General features: G+C 42.4%; 1 protein-coding gene across 4 annotated transcripts in view; it reads right to left on the reverse strand.

Moving 5' to 3' along the window:
• si:cabz01090165.1 (leucine-rich repeat and fibronectin type III domain-containing protein 1-like protein) overlaps window positions 1-17,333 on the reverse strand; it is a 413,549-nt gene that overhangs the window by 325,535 nt on the left and 70,681 nt on the right. For all 4 annotated transcript variants that reach the window (XM_014408969.3, XM_023152987.3, XM_014408967.3 and 1 more), the window contains exon 2: window positions 2,463-2,502. The gene's annotated coding sequence lies outside the window, so the exon portion shown is untranslated. The remainder of the gene's footprint in view (window positions 1-2,462; window positions 2,503-17,333) is intronic.

Genomic DNA, 17,333 nt, shown 5'->3' on the forward strand with positions numbered 1-17,333 from the left:
CAAATTCATTGCACACCAATAATTTTGACAGTTGTGTTATGGTAATAAGTCTGTGTTACTTTACATAACATTTTCTGTTATTTATGACCATTTGATAAACAAACATCCACTTATGCTTAAGCAAATTAACCCTTATTTAAATGCTTAAAAATATTTATATTCCAATCTTGATGAGTTTCCTTTATGGGAAAATTCACCATCAGATCGGTGATGAAGCATAATCAGAGCTAAAGTGGCTCAGCTGCTTAAACAGCCCTTAAGTGACAGATTACAGCTTCATTAATTAGCTTATTAAAACTGCATCAGTTGTTTGCAAAGGAAATCCTTTATGCGTCGTATCTGTGGTTTGATTGGGCCCCACAGCAGATGCCGCAGAGTGGATGCAGTTTCACATAGAAGCCACTATGATCAGATCGAGGGCTGTCTCACTCCTGCAGCCTGTCCTACTTGTAGATGTTGTCCACTCTGACCTGATGGTGCACGGTCGCTCATACTGGCCTGTCAATGGTTGACATTATACAGTGGGGCAAAAAAGTATTTAGTCAGCCACTGATTGTGCAAGTTCCCCCACCTAAAATGATGACAGAGGTCAGTAATTTGCACCAGAGGTACACTTCAACTGTGAGAGACAGAATGTGAAAAAAAAATCCATGAATCCACATGGTAGGATTTGTAAAGAATTTATTGGTAAATCAGGGTGGAAAATAAGTATTTGGTCACCTCAAACAAGGAAAATCTCTGGCTCTCACAGACCTGTAACGTCTTCTGTAAGAAGCTTTTCTGTCCCCCACTCGTTACCTGTATGAATGGCACCTGTTTGAACTCATCATCTGTATAAAAGACACCTGTCCACAGCCTCAAACAGTCAGACTCCAAACTCCGCCATGGCCAAGACCAAAGAGCTTTCGAAGGACACCAGGAAAAGTATTGTAGACCTGCACCAGACTGGGAAGAGTGAATCTACAATAGGCAAGCAGCTTGGTGTGAAAAAATCAACTGTGGGAGCAATCATCAGAAAATGGAAGACATACAAGACCACTGATAATCTCCCTCGATCTGGGGCTCCACGCAAGATCTCATCCCGTGGGGTCAAAATGATCATGAGAACGGTGAGCAAAGATCCCAGAACCACACGGGGGGACCTGGTGAATGACCTGCAGAGAGCTGGGACCAAAGTAACAAAGGTCACCATCAGTAACACACTACAACGGCAGGGAATCAAATCCCGCAGTGCCAGACGTGTTCCGCTGCTGAAGCCAGTGCATGTCCAGGCCCGTCTGAAGTTTGCCAGAGAGCACATGGATGATACAGCAGAGGATTGGGAGAATGTCATGTGGTCAGATGAAACCAAAGTAGAACTTTTTGGTATAAACTCAACTCGTCGTGTTTGGAGGACGAAGAATACTGAGTTGCATCCCAAGAACACCATACCTACTGTGAAGCATGGGGGTGGAAACATCATGCTATGGGGCTGTTTTTCTGCCAAGGGGACAGGACGACTGATCCGTGTTAAGGACAGAATGAATGGGGCCATGTATCGTGAGATTTTGAGCCAAAATCTCCTTCCATCAGTGAGAACTTTGAAGATGAAACGAGGCTGGGTCTTCCAACATGACAATGATCCAAAACACACCGCCCGGGCAACAAAGGAGTGGCTCCGTAAGAAGCATTTGAAAGTCCTGGAGTGGCCTAGCCAGTCTCCAGACCTCAACCCCATAGAAAATCTGTGGCGGGAGTTGAAAGTCCGTGTTGCTCGGCGACAGCCCCAAAACATCACTGCTCTCGAGAAGATCTGCATGGAGGAATGGGCCAAAATACCAGCTACTGTGTGTGCAAACCTGGTAAAGACCTATAGTAAACGTTTGACCTCTGTTATTGCCAACAAAGGTTATGTTACAAAGTATTGAGTTGTATTTTTGTTATTGACCAAATACTTATTTTCCACCCTGATTTACCAATAAATTCTTTACAAATCCTACCATGTGGATTCATGGATTTTTTTTTTCACATTCTGTCTCTCACAGTTGAAGTGTACCTCTGGTGCAAATTACTGACCTCTGTCATCATTTTAGGTGGGGGAACTTGCACAATCGGTGGCTGACTAAATACTTTTTTGCCCCACTGTATGTGCGTGGGTGTGCAAGCATTTGGATTGGGATTTTTTGAAGGGGGGTTTTTGTGAAAATGTTTGCTATAAAGTCCATCTAATGAGTAGCTGCCACATGTGATCTCAAAATGCTTCTTTTGCATTACTCTCAAACACTCATCTCCTCAGTAAGTGCTGACATGTCTTTTCTTTCTCCTCCAGTTTGCTGCTCCATACTTTCTATGTGTTTTGTTTTGTTTTATTTGAACGGACCCAGGGTCTGTCCACAGGAACAAGGTCAAAGGAGGGAGAGTCTCCTTCCTGTGCTGGTGACAAAAAATAAGTTGCGATTGAAAAAAAAAGCTTTCAAACTGACCTTTCTGTCATCTGCTTCCACTGTCAGTCCTTTCTGACACCTGAAACAAGAACAAGAAGTTCAGAATTAGTTTATTATCACTTTATCAGGTACGGCAGCAATGTTGTGATCGATACTTCAAACCCACGGAGCAGAAGCACATTGACATATCAAGCTGCACATACACATAGAATAGCAGATCCATTTACTGTTGCTCCTTTCAGTAGATTAATGAAAACATCACAAGGCTTAAACACATTTGATTATTTACTGTGATTCCTCATGAACCGATTTTTTTATTGACAAATTTTCCAGCTGATGCAAAGATCTTTCGGCTGTAAGAGCAGCACTCAAGCTGTGGTCTAAACAAATTAAAGCGGGCGTCTTACCCCCATTCCTATTATATTTTTATTATGGCAGTTAGCGAGAAGGAAGGGCAGAAGAGGGAGCTGACACGCAGAGGAAGTCATGAGTCAGATTTGATGTTGCGAGAATATAGTTGAACCTACTGAGTCATCACGACACCAATTCTCATTTCATCTTTTAGCATTTGTTGCCAAACTGCATCTCTTCGCAATAAAGAAACGGAGCAACTCAGAGGCAAATGGATTCATTTTAAAGACGCAGAGGCGGCTGACAAATGGAAGTCATCATGCAGGAGAAGGAATGAATGTTGGCAAAAACAGCAGAATAAATTACAGGGACGAGTTTTGTTCCATCTACACGTCTGCCTATCTGACAGATGACTTATAAACACTGGAAAAGTGAGGGCATGAGAGATGGAGTGTGATTCAGGGAGACATGGAGCAAAGAGGCTACGACAGAAGCAATTCAAAAAATGAGCAAAAATAGATTGATCAATCAGCTTTAACTACAGAGCTTCTTGTCTCCACTTCTTTTCTCCATTTTGTCTTCTTTCTTGTGCCATCTTCTTCCACTCCCCCATCATTCTTCCTTCAATTGTCCCATTTCCTCGTCTCTCAGATTTACTTCCCAGTTCTGTATCTTTCCTTTCCTCTTGCTAACTTATTTCAATGGAAATCTCATCAGACAGTGTAGATTATCAAAAGCCTTCTTGGGGTGTCTGCTTCTGAATGAAATTGGACTACTTGAGTTATAAAACGCAGCCAGCTACTTTGATCTCAAGATAGCATCGCTAACGTCACAGAGTGCTCGACATTTGCGTGTGTGTTTTGGTACTTATGAGATCTTTTTGCAAGAACAGAAAATGCACAAGAGAGATGAGGTTGGAGATGGGGACATTTTGGGATTTGATTTAAACTAAGTTGGGTAAAGAATGGATAAAGCATTTAGCAGACAAGTGTATTAATAATGGAGCCTGGCTGGAGGGCCTCGAGGTACAAAGACAGGGAAAGTTGGTCTTTTTGTTTGTTGTTTTTTTTGATCATGGGGTTAAAGCTAAGGCTTCCAGGTGTTTGACTGCAGAAGTAATTCAGCCTCATTTTGAGGTAACACCCACTGCCATTAATCAGGATGGCAAACACAAACAGTAGGCAAATTGTTGGTGACCCTCCCGAGTGTTTTTTTATCATCTTATAATTGAGCAATAACCAAGGTTATTATCGTTAACGAAAACGAACGAAATAACGAAAACTAGAAGTGAAAAAACATTTTCGTTAACGGAAATAAAAATAAAAACAAAAAAAGGAAAACTAACTAAAACTGTAATGAGTGTCCACAAAACTAACTAAAATTAACTGAATTTATAGCAAAATGTGTTTAGTTTTCGTTGATGTGTGCGTGTCCTACAATAGTCAAGGGTGAAAATGAAGTTTAGTTTCCAGATTTTTTCTTGCTGTCTCATTATGCCAGCAGGTGGCAGCACGTTAGTCGAGTCGTCTGTGTTGCTGCTCCGTCCACGCGCAGAATCATGTCAGGAAAAGTCAGGAGAAAGCGCCAGAGTCCAATTTGGGATTACTTTGAATATGACTGTGTTTTGGATAAAGCAAGTGTCTTGTAGTGGAAAGAGACAAATTATGAGGGACATTTCTAAAGGGAAAAAAATCCCACAAACCTTAAAGTGCACTTGAAAAGCTCACACAAGAAGGCTAACCTAGCTTACCTTGAGAAGGTAAGGGAGCACACTCAACCCTCATCCCCAGAAAACAGAAGCTAACCCCAGGCAAGGCAGCGTGATGCATCCCGAGACAGCAGGACGGGGACATCTACACAACTGTGTGAGTCAATTGCCTTCACAAAATTATGAACACCCGGTGCTGCAAGAGTTAATAGTCTCATTGGGGCCAAGATATACATTTTATAGTTGCCTGGTATCAATGGTTGTTCATCTGCCTTTATTTATTTATTTATTTAAAGAACCCATAGGTGGGAATGTGAGTTGTCTGTCTCTGCGTGTTAGCCCTGCGACAGACAGGCGACCTGTGCAGGGTGCAGGGTATGGTAGCTGGAATAGCAACATACCCAAGGATGAGCAGAAGAGCATGACTGATATGATGAAACTGGGATTTTGTTGCACTTAATTATTGCAAACAACTAAAACTATAACTGAAACTAATCAAAACTAAACTGAAACTAAGGATTTTCAACAAACTAAAAACTAAACTAAACTAGCAAACAATTGGTAAAAACTAATTAAAACTGATATAAAATTGAAAATCTGAAGTCAAAACTAAATAAAAATAAAAACTAATGAAAATTGCAAAACTATTAAAACCCTGGCAATAACATAACAGAAAAACAGCTGCTGTTAAAATAAAACCAAGACACAATAAACTTTATTAAAGCCAACGAGTTCAACGTATAAATAACAGGAATGTATTTGTACTAACACTGAGATCGATTTTAGAGTTTAAATACTAGTGAACGCTGCCATGCCCATGAAAATGACAACAACTACACATTCCAGTGGCTCAGGCACAAGCTAGCCTCCAGAGACAATAACCAACTGTGGCCACCAGGTGGCAGTACTTTACAGGCTGGATGCAAACAATCAACGCCTTTATGGGATGTAAGCTTTCAGTTTGGCATGTTTTAATTGACACATATTTCCCAGAGTAAGTATTGCTTGCTCTGCTCAGATGAATATTTTTGTTTTACTTACTTAAACAATTCAACTTTACAATATGCCTTTCTGAGATTTGGAGAAGTACCGCCTATATAAGGTCCATCAAAGTTTTTCTTTACTTGGAGAGTAGCAGTTATTTGGCAAAACATTTGACCTTGATTGATTTCAGGTCATAACCCTGTCCAAGTTGACATCATGGCACCATTTTCTTGTGTCATAACTAAAGTGAAAGTGTCCCAAGCAACACAGATCCGGCTACGGAGCATGGCTGGATATTCTAGTGTAGTCTTTGATGTGCTCCTTTGGTGGTCCCGGGTGGCAGGGGGAGGGTTCCTTACTGCCTGGAGCCCCGCATGGGTCCCTGATCTCGGCTCACACCTGCAGCCTCTCTCTTTCTCCTGCTGGGATGAGTGTGCCGATATCGAGATGTGTGGCCTTAGGTCTTGGGTACTCCTGGGGGCTGCGCATGGCCCGGTTCTCGTGGATCCATCTCTATCTGCCTTTGACTCCTGGTTAGTGTTACTGTAGCTTCTCAATTTCAAGTACATTTCATGACAAAGACACACACACATTTGACACTCTCTGTCTCTCTTTCTTTTTCATACTCAGACACACACACACACACACACACACACACACACACACACACACACACACACACACACACACACACACACACACACACCAGAAGAAGCATTTCCAATTTTTTTTGTTGCAGTTGGCGATACAGTGTGCATTTCTATTTGTACTGTATCCTTTTATTACATCTTCCCCTATTATCCCTACCTTTTTTTCTCCTTTCCTTCCTGTCCTGCCTTAGACATTGTCATACTGTATACCACATATAATGTAATAACTGAAATAACACAAATGGAAATGAAGAAATAAGCGGATAAAAGAAAGACACAAACAAGAGGAGCTAACAGAGAATTTAAAGAACTGATCTTGGAAAAGCGAGACATGTTTGGCACAACAAGCGCATTAAGATCATAAGTCTGATTGCAAAAGCTGCCAGGCAGGACAGAATTAAAAACACACACAAAAAAGACACAGATTAGGCTGAAATCTGTTTACATGTTGCACATAATGTGTTTCTAGTAGCATCCACCACCAGCTACTATATTTTGTGCCTTAATACAGAAAAAATAACAGATTCCTTACAAACACACTTGGTGCCCGAAGCGCTGCAGATGTCACCAGGTCAGGGCCCTCACATTAAACTTCAGAGTGGACCAGGGCCAAGCCTGTGCATTGTTGTGAAGGAAGCATGGCTATGGTTGTCTAATACAATTATCAGTGGACCTTCTACACAACCCATACAGCCCATATTCTATTAAATCTTCCTCTGTGTGGTGTCATTACTGCTGAGGCCCTTTTAAAGACTATGGCTAAAAAGGAAGGCTCTGAAAAGTTCAAGCACACTTTGATGCTAAGTAGCTGAGCTGGAGGAGATATGAGTTCAAGGGAGGACTAATAGTTATTGTGTGGTTTTCCTTTTAAATAGAAAAGTTGCTATATGGGCTAATGGCATGCAGCACGGAAAGTTTTTATGCTGATGATAGTGTATAGTTTCAAGTATAAGTAAAGAAGTAAACAAGAGAAGTGCTGAGACATGAATGTATTAGCATTTGAACCAACAGACAGGCAGGCAGGCCCAAGCAGCACGCACACACACACACACACACACACACACACACACACGTGCTTCTTATATTGTAAACAAATTACGAAGTGTGCGTGTGCTACATGTACAACCACCAACACTGACAATAAACCCGTGCAGCTCAGAAGCTGGGCATTGAACCCCTGACTCTACCACCATTATTACATTTACATCTGTGAAAAATGTTTCTAAGTTTTAAAACTTCATTAGTTGCATTACTCGTTTGTATTAAACAAAATGTAATTAGAATATCATATTGCTACTATTACTAGTCCCACTTAAAGTATGTTATGTGTTAAGTAATAAATAATTTGGTTCTAACACACAAAGCAGTGAGTAGAAAAACAGCAAATAGCTTGCATACTGTCACTGAAATGCCCAGAAGATGGGCTTCAAAGTGTCTATCAAACCTAATGCCAGTGTATTCCTACTGTACTGTTCATCCAGGTTAAATAATGAGAACCACTGGTGAAAAAAACATTGGTTGGGATTTTAAATGTAAAAAAACATATTCTTGGATGTAAAATTGAATTATGACAACCCTAAAAGCGGGAAATGCCATGATGGACCAACAGTTGGCCATGTTGGCCACATCTAACTTAACATGCTATGATTCTTACAAGTAGTTCGGGTTTAGATGTTCAGTGGTTAAGAGAAGACAAAACCTCATAAGCAAAAGGGGCTTTTTCAGGTGTGCGTTGTAAATGTAAAAAAGAACCTTTAACTGCAGGACCCTGTGAGAAAAGCACATAACAGGAATCAGGTATTCAAATCTGCCTTCAGGTGATGTTAAAATATACATCATCCAGATACAAAAGAACTTAGACTCAAACTGACTGAAAGTCAGGTTACTACTAGTACTGAAGGAGAACCACTAACAAAAAATAACTGCACTCATTAACGTGCTTACAGTGACCAAACACGTTTGGTTTCAAGGAAGTTGCACAGGTTGTGCGAGCCGTCTCCATCAGTCTCAAACAGATTGCAAATGGTTGGAAATTGATTGCCATCTAATTTATAAATCCACACAGATCGCCTGCCAACTCATCTGCTTCTTCAAATAATAACACATAGAAATGAGAGTTACTGAGACTTGAGGCAGGCAATGTACTGTAAATCGCACTAAATATGTTCCCAAAAAGCACATCTTTTTTGATGCTGATACACTATGTGTGTGACAGTTGCTGCTAGCACTGTTTATTTGTTTGGAATGAGAGGAGAGAGATGCTATGAGAATGAGTGTGTAATTGGCACAGCTGGATGGCTCAAAGCTGTGAGCAGAGTGCCAAGACTTTGGCTCTGTCCACTCTACATATTCCTGCTCTATAATAATACTGAGATTATCAAACAGAGCAGAACTGAACTAATGTTAATGAAGGAAGGAGTGTGTTTATAGGGTCAAATGGTGGACTCTCCACCATTTGACCCTATAACTAAAGAAGCTTCTCGGGTGAGAGGTGAAACGTCTTCAAGCAATTTAAAGAGGTCCAGACGCTTTTCTTTCCAAGCTCCTCAGACTATGATGACCTGGATGACTGAGAACCTTCACAGACTCTCACCTGTCTTTTTCTCAGTAGTGTGCATAGCTGTTGTGACTTGGCTCAATATAAATAAAATCAAACTGAACTGAAATTGAACAGACACAGCAACATTCATGTTGCTTTTTTTTCTTGTATTTACTTCGATAGCTGCTGTCAGGCAAAATTCAGCCATTAATAAGACTGTGTTAATGTGTTACGTTAATGACTGAGTGTTAAATGAATATACACAATATTCACACACACCATTTCCTCTTCAGACATTCAAATTCAAATGTAACAGCATACATTATCATGTGTTTATGAGTTAAATCACCCATCCACTTAGCACTGCCTTTAAATATTGCCACGCAAGTTCAATAGTAAATAATCTGAAATGATGTCGACATGCCAAAGCTCAGTTTAAAGAATTACAATTATACTATTATACTACAATATAGTAGCATAATGTACGAACAAAACAACCAGCTTTGAGATTTATTTCTGCCTTCCTGAAGCGCGTCAGCTTCTCTGTGTTTTTTTTTTTTAAACCCAAATGTTTGAAGCACGTGATTTACCCAAATCAACAACAAACTTTCCGAGATTCTGTTCTGAGACACTTTGCATGAAGTACGGCTCATGAAGTTCTAACTGTGATCAAATGAGTTAATGATGGCTGGGGTTGATCTTTTGCTGCTCCTCTCTGTCACCACATTATAGCAGCTGCACCATCATTTGCAAAGCCAACAAACCATATGTGTAACATTCCTCCATCATATCTGGGCTTTCTAACTGCAGGATGTGAGACAGCACCTCAAGTGCAACTCTAATTTAATTCACACACTGCAGAAAAACCCAGAGTGATGCGTGGATTTATGCACATTACACCGTAACAGTATCTCTGTTAACACACGGCTGGCTCAGGATCTGAAAGTAATGGTTTATGTTCGTCTACATATCGTTCAGATCAGCTGTTAGACACAGATTTCAGGTTCTGAAAGGGTGAATAGTTATAATCTCAGTTCTCAGGACCACACAGGGTCGAGCTTTATAACAGTTAACAGCAATACAGTCGTGAACAGATTGTAAGTGTCAACTCAATCAGGCTGAAAAAAAAAACCCTGATACACAGACTCTGTCTTATTGCTGTTTTGTTGCCTTCTTGACGCATCAAAGTCAGTTTAAAGACAGTAAATGACAGAATTGTCCTGTTAAGTGACCGTTTCAAAGGCGAGACAATCGCACCCCCAAACACCGTCCATACCCTCTCAGGGAATGCTTTCGCTAATGAAGGGTACATAAATCCTTCTTAAAGACCCGCGTAATATGACATGGGGCCACAACTGTGAGTCATTACTATTATCATCCTGTCACAGCAGCCAGTCTCTGTACGGAGCTGGAGCTCGTGAACCCCCCCGATCTTCACTGTGCCTCTCCAGCTGATTATCTTTGCTTGGATAAAGCAGGAAAAGCACACAGATTAGTCCTTCAAATGAAGCTGTTAATACAAACCTGTATGTCCACACCGATCATAGGTGTGGACTGTGCACACTAACCGTCTATAATCTGTTGTTAATTCCATACTTGAGGTTGTAAAATGTTGCAAAATATTAACGAGACAAGGTGATAAAAACCTGTGATATGGCTACTTTGTGACATCATAAAGGTGAATGCTGCAAACAGCTGCCTGCTTGTCTGTACTCTCATGCCACCCTGCACTGCTCACTGCACGTTACACTCTGAATATACTGAGACGCTTTATTGCCATCTGCCACTTACTTTACTTTTAGTATGCTACTTTGATTCCTTTCCTTTTTTTGTAATTGAGCTGTTTTACATTATGGAGCCGTTGCCAGATTGTTTTATTTAGATTTGTTTCCCTAACGAGCGACTTTATTTTTATTTTGATACCGTTTCATTTTATTAAGCTATTTTCTACTTGAGTAACTTCACTTTAGCTATTTAGTTTTGTCATATTCTTGTTTCATTGAGATGCTTTACTTTATGAACCTAATACTTTATTTTGTTGTTGGTTGTGTTACTGTTTTGGCTGCTGTAACAGAGGGGTTTCCCAATATTTTGGATATATATTTGACATCTTTAATGTAAAAATTTACTGATAATTAATCAAATACTTGTTTCCAATACCAATAAAATATATACGCATCTTATATTTCTACAGGAAAGTTTCTTTAAATTACAATGTTTGGCTTATGAAACTTTTTTGGTTATGGTACGAGAAACTGTCTGAGCAGTCCATTACAGCAGCGGTCTCCAACCTTTTTTGCGCCACGGACCGGTACCGGTACCGAAAAAAAGAAAATTTATTCATAACACACGTGAAAAGACCCAGGAAAACAGAGTAAACGATCAAAACGATAACAAAATAACGCTGAAAACCGATAAAAACCCTGAAAACCATACATTTCACACCTGAGCCTCAACTCTCGCAGCCCGGTACCAAACAACTCACGGACCGGTACTGGTCCGAGGCCCAGGGGTTGGGGACCGCCACATTACAGAAAGTAGCAACAACTGCTAGCAGGGGAAAAGTACTGTAAGATGTAACAAAGGCACTTATTTTTGTTGTACTGCAGTGAAAGTGGCCAGGCATGAATATTCACTGCAGTTATGAAGTTAGCACTGGCACTGACAATGGAACAGGTGGAAGGGGACAGGTGCAGGCTGAACGTGACCACATTAAAAGCTCTGCTTTTAGTGTTTTATTACACAGATTGGTATGAAAACATATTCATTAGAGCCATGATGAATTTCATCTTCGAGCCTGTCTGAACGAACCGTCTCACAATGAGCCGTTGTTTGCAGCTCGTAAATGTAACAAACAACAGAGTAAGAGCCTCCCGAAGCCAGAGTGTGAATGCAGCTGTACTCTGTTCTTCTCCTTATCTGTTTCCATGGCCTCTGCGTCACCTGTGTAAAATACATGCCTTACAGGCTTTCTCTCCATACACGTATCTCCTGCCTTTCTATCGCGCCACATTTCAGCTCTATTCTTCTTTGCATACGTTCCCCTTCTATTCTCTTTTTCTGACCTCCTCCAGAACTCATCCTGCATGGTGGTATATAAAGAGAGCTTGCAAAGTCCCACCACCCCTTTTCTTTTCACATGATTATTTCATCCTAACTTCTCAGTGTATGTACAGTGCTTAAAGTTTTCTGCTATACAGAGGACATAATAGTCCCCCACTGTGGCTACCCTGGAGCTGACCTGCCTGTTGGTGGTATGAATATACCACTTAGAGGCTGTAAACACTGTAATCGACTCGATTATGTGTTTACTACACATTTCTGTTGGTTGCAGAGAAACCCTTAAGCAAACTGAAGAAAGGATCACCTGTCTACTCCGGTACAAACTTCATTCTGAGACAAACAAAAGTAGCGATTTTAAATTTGAAAATGTTAAAATCATAATGAATCTATTGTGTGGATTTGTTGGAGTTTTGTGTATGGCTGGGGCATCATGTTAACTGTTCTAACTAATATTAACAGATCCTTGCAGTATATGTCCTAGCCACTAAAGTATCACAGAGTGAGATGGAGGCAGTTTGAAACTGGATGTGTATGAAGTACCTTTGTAAACTGTATGGGTCTGTAACTGTATTTGTACATGTACGTGTGTTAAGTGGCCCAAAATGACCTAGATCATGTTTGTGAGAGATAAATTGGTTTCCCATTTAGTTTTACATGTTATTGTGACATATGGCATCAGAAAAACAAGCCTGGATGTATGTATGAGACCTGAAGTGTTTTTTACATGTAGCTGCGTGGCACTGTTCACATGGAAGTCCTTTGTGTGCTTAATCCCAAAACATAAGACAGAGATAGAAAGCAGCACTGAGAAGCAATGACTTTGAACCAGAACATAAATATCCAACAGACCCCACATTGAACCTTTGTCCCAATAATCGGCTGTGGTCGAAGCTAAAGTGAATATATCTGTGAGTATCTCCACAATGACCATACACAGTGTTGCTATTGCATCACTGATAATACATTTTGATGATACTCTATTGCAATTTCTTGCATTCTTTCAGTCTATAAGACACTTCCAGTGAATTATTTCTACATTATAGAACTTAATTTGAAAAATTAATGAAAGCAATACTTAGAGTTTTCCATATTTAGGCAGAGGAACAGCACTACAACAAGAGTTGTCAGCAACCTGGACAGGTAGGAACCTGCCGTCTGTTTGCAAGTCGGACTTAACCTGAGAGTATTTGAAATGTTTCATAATTTGTTACTACACAGAAAAAATGTTTGCACACAACTACATCAAGTATGAGAGCTCAAAGTCACTGGAGAACATAAGCCCATGCTGCACGCCATATAAATCAGGAAATACGTCCAATCTAAACTGATCGTTTTTATTCCTTTTGCACTCCCTGTGTCTCCAGCCTGAAAAGCACACGATTGTCTATTCTACCCATGTGTCCACGTAACGCAACCCTCCGCTGCCCTCTCTCCCCTTCCTTTTATCTCTCACAGCAGATTGCTTCTCTTCATCTACTCCCTTTCACTGCATGCCACACCAGCCCACGCTCTCTCTCTCCCTGGCATAAGAAGTCCATTTCAGTGTCTCTCGTCCCCTGTGCTCCCAGACAGTCAGGCTGCTGACACTCACTATGAGCTGCAGCATCCAACCACCGAAGGTACAGCCTGTTAAAGTGAGCGGTGTAGCATGTGTGTGCGTGGGTGAGTGTGTGTGTGTGTGTGTGTGTGGGGAGACAGTAAGTGGTGTGCGTCTTTGTTGGTTGGCCTGAGTACTTTTTGTGTGTGTATGCTTGTGTGTGTGACTCAGGGGATGCGGCACACGCCTTGGGTGTGTTTTGAAAGCACCCATGCATGCGTGAGTCTCTATGTGTGCGTCTTTGTGTGTGTGTGTGTGTGTGTGCGTGCGTGTGTGCCAGATTGATTCTGTGTTGATTTCTGCCATCTCTTCTTCATGAATGATTCAAAGGACTCAAAAAAGGAAATTGTGAGTATGTATGAATGTATTTGTGGAGCTTGTGTGTGTGCAGTGTGCAGTGTGTGAGTGAACCTCCATTCTATATTTAAGTGTGTGAGTGTGTGTGTGTGTGTGTGTGTGTGTGTGTGTGTGTGTGTGTGTGTGTTTGATCAGAGAGGTGGCCTGAGGCTGTGGCCAGATCAGATTGAGTTGGCGGTGCAGAGCAGAGAGCAGCGATCAGAAGGAGATGCTCAGCCTTAATCTGATTGTGGCTCCAAAATGCACACTCGACTGGCTGAGAACCACTGAGGAGAAGTCAGGACCACAAACAGCGACACACGCCAACAGACAGTCCACATGCCTAGAATATCAAAATAAAGGTGCACATCAAGACAGTGCATGGGAGTTAAACTCTACCTCTAATGGGTATTAAACGCCAGTTTTACTCCTGACATGAATCTAAACAGCCCGAGCAGATATAAAAACAGAGGGTGGATAAAGCTTTTTATTAACAAATGCTAGTTAAGTGTTAATAAGTCCATAGTTAAGTGTTAATCAGTGTGTATCAGAGGTGTCAAACTCAATTTCATGAAGGGCCACACTGGGACTTGTTAATGCACATCAAGGACCAGACGTGTAGAGTTTATGGATATAACAGTTTAACTGGAAATCGTTCTCACATACAGTTCAGTCCATATTGAAGCCGTCAACGAGCCAGCAAACTAAAGCTGCTTAGTTTAGACACGGCAATAATGCTTCCCACGAGGTGAACCACAATAGAGTTTACTGAGGCCAGACTTGGCTTTTAATAAGTGCATAATTAAATGCCAATAAACACATAATAAATATGTGATAACTGTAATAATGTAACAAAGCTTAGTAGAGGTGTAACAGTGACATAACAGCAGTTAGTTAAACAAATACAGACTTATAAACACACATAAACACTTATAAACACGAGTCCGTTGTGGCCAGTGCGATCCTCTATGCTGTTGCATGCTGGGGGAGCAGGCTTAGGGCAGCAGATGCCAACAGACTTGATAAACTGATCCGTAAGGCCAGTAATGTTGTGGGGATGGAGCTGGACTCCCACAAGGTGGTGTCGGAGAGGCGGATGTTGTCCAAGATAAAGACAATGTTGGATAACACACATATAAAAACACCCAGCACGCCCCTGCGGGCGGTTTATCCTTCAAGCTCGGGTCCTCTACCAGAGGCCTGGGAGCTTGAGGGTCCTGCGCAGTATCTTAGCTGTTCCCAGGACTGCGTTCTTCTGGACAGAGATCTCCGATGTTGTTCCCGGGATCTGCTGGAGCCACTCGCCTAGCTTGGGAGTCACCGCACCTAGTGCTCCGATTACCATGGGGACCACCGTTACCTTCACCCTCCACATCCTCTCGAGCTCTTCTCTGAGCCCTTGGTATTTCTCCAGCTTCTCGTGTTCCTTCTTCCTGATGTTGCTGTCATTCGGAACCGCTACATCGATCACTACGGCCGTCTTCTTCTGTTTGTCTACCACCACTACTTCCGGTTGGTTAGCCACCACCATTTTGTCCGTCTGTATCTGGAAGTCCCACAGGATCTTAGCTCGGTCATTCTCCACCACCCTTGGGGGCATCTCCCATTTTGACCTCGGGACTTCCAAATTATACTCGGCACAGATGTTCCTGTACACTATGCCGGCCACTTGGTTATGGCGTTCCATGTATGCCTTGCCTGCTAGCATCTTGCACCCTGCTGTTATGTGCTGGATTGTCTCTGGGGCATCTTTACACAGCCTGCACCTGGGGTCTTGCCTGGTGTGATAGACCCCAGCCTCTATGGATCTTGTGCTCAGAGCTTGTTCTTGTGCTGCCATGATTAGTGCCTCTGTGCTGTCTTTCAGTCCAGCTTTGTCCAGCCACTGGTAGGATTTCTGGATATCAGCCACCTCCTCTATCTGCCGGTGGTACATACCGTGCAGGGGCCTGTCCTTCCATGATGGTTCCACGTCTCCCTCCTCTTTCTTGGGTTTCTGCTGCCTGAGGTATTCACTGAGCACTCGGTCAGTTGGGGCCATCTTCCCAATGTATTCTTGGATGTTCGTTGTCTCATCCTGGACTGTGGTGCTGACACTCACCAGTCCCCGGCCCCCTTCCTTCCGCTTAGCGTACAGCCTCAGGGTGCTGGACTTGGGGTGAAACCCTCCATGCATGGTAAGGAGCTTTCTTGTCTTTATGTCAGTGGCTTCTATCTCCTCCTTTGGCCAGCCTATTACCCCAGCAGGGTACCTGATCACGGGCAGGGCGTACGTGTTGATGGCCCGGATCTTGTTCTTACCATTCAGCTGACTCCTCAGGACTTGCCTGACCCTCTGCAGGTACTTGGTGGTTGCAGCTTTTCTAGTGGCCTCTTCATGGTTCCCATTCGCCTGCGGGATCCCCAAGTACTTGTAACTGTCCTCTATGTCTGCAATGTTGCCTTCTGGTAGTTCAATCCCCTCAGTTCTGACTACCTTCCCTCTCTTTGTTACCATCCGACTACACTTCTCCAGTCCGAACGACATTCCAATGTCATTGCTGTATAGCCTGGTAGTGTGGATCAGTGAATCGATGTCTCGTTCACTCTTGGCATAAAGCTTGATGTCATCCATGTACAGGAGGTGGCTGACAACTGCTCCGTTCCGTAGTCGGTATCCGTAGCCAGTCTTGTTAATGATCTCACTGAGGGGGTTCAGGCCTATGCAGAACAGCAGTGGGGACAGAGCATCTCCTTGGTAGATCCCGCACTTGATGGTGACTTGTGCTATGGGCTTGGAGTTGGCCTCTAGTGTTGTACGCCACATCCCCATTGAGTTCCTGATGAAGGCTCTTAGGGTCCCATTGATCTTGTACAATTCTAGGCATTCCAGTATCCAGCTGTGGGGCATTGAGTCATAGGCCTTCTTGTAATCAATCCAGGCAGTGCACAGGTTGGTCAGTCTGGTCTTGCAGTCTCGGCTGACTGTTCTGTCTACCAGTAGCTGGTGTTTTGCGCCTCTGGTATTCTTGCCAATTCCTTTCTGTGTCCCGCTCATGTATTGACCCATGTGCCTGTTCATCTTAGCCAATATGATGCCTGACAGGAGCTTCCATGTAGTACTGAGGCAGGTTATTGGTCGGTAGTTGGAGGGGACCGCTCCCTTCTTGGGGTCCTTGGGGATCAGGACCGTCCGGCCTTCAGTTAGCCATTCCGGGTGTCTCTCGTTAACTAGCAGCTGGTTCATTTGTGCTGCCAGACGCTCGTGGAGTGCAGTCAGCTTCTTCAGCCAGTAGGCGTGAACCATGTCGGGCCCTGGTGCTGTCCAACTCTTCATACTGGAGACCCTTTCTTGGATATCTGCCACTGTGATGGTTACTGGACCCTGTTCAGGGAGGTCGCTGTGGTCTGCCCTCAGATCCTCTAGCCACTGAGCATTGCTGTTATGGGTTGCGTCCTTCTCCCATATGCTCTTCCAGTATTGCTCCGTCTCCAGCCTTGGTGGTGCTGTTCTCTTATTGTTCCCTTGCCACTGAGAGTACACTTGCAGACACAAACGAAGGAATATGTATATATATATATATATATATATATATATATATGTATACATATGTATATATATATATATATATATATGTATACATATGTATATATATGTATACATATGTATACATATATATATATATATATATATATATATATA

Source organism: Maylandia zebra, linkage group LG14, assembly GCF_041146795.1.
Source record: "Maylandia zebra isolate NMK-2024a linkage group LG14, Mzebra_GT3a, whole genome shotgun sequence".
Taxonomy (NCBI): domain Eukaryota; kingdom Metazoa; phylum Chordata; class Actinopteri; order Cichliformes; family Cichlidae; genus Maylandia; species Maylandia zebra.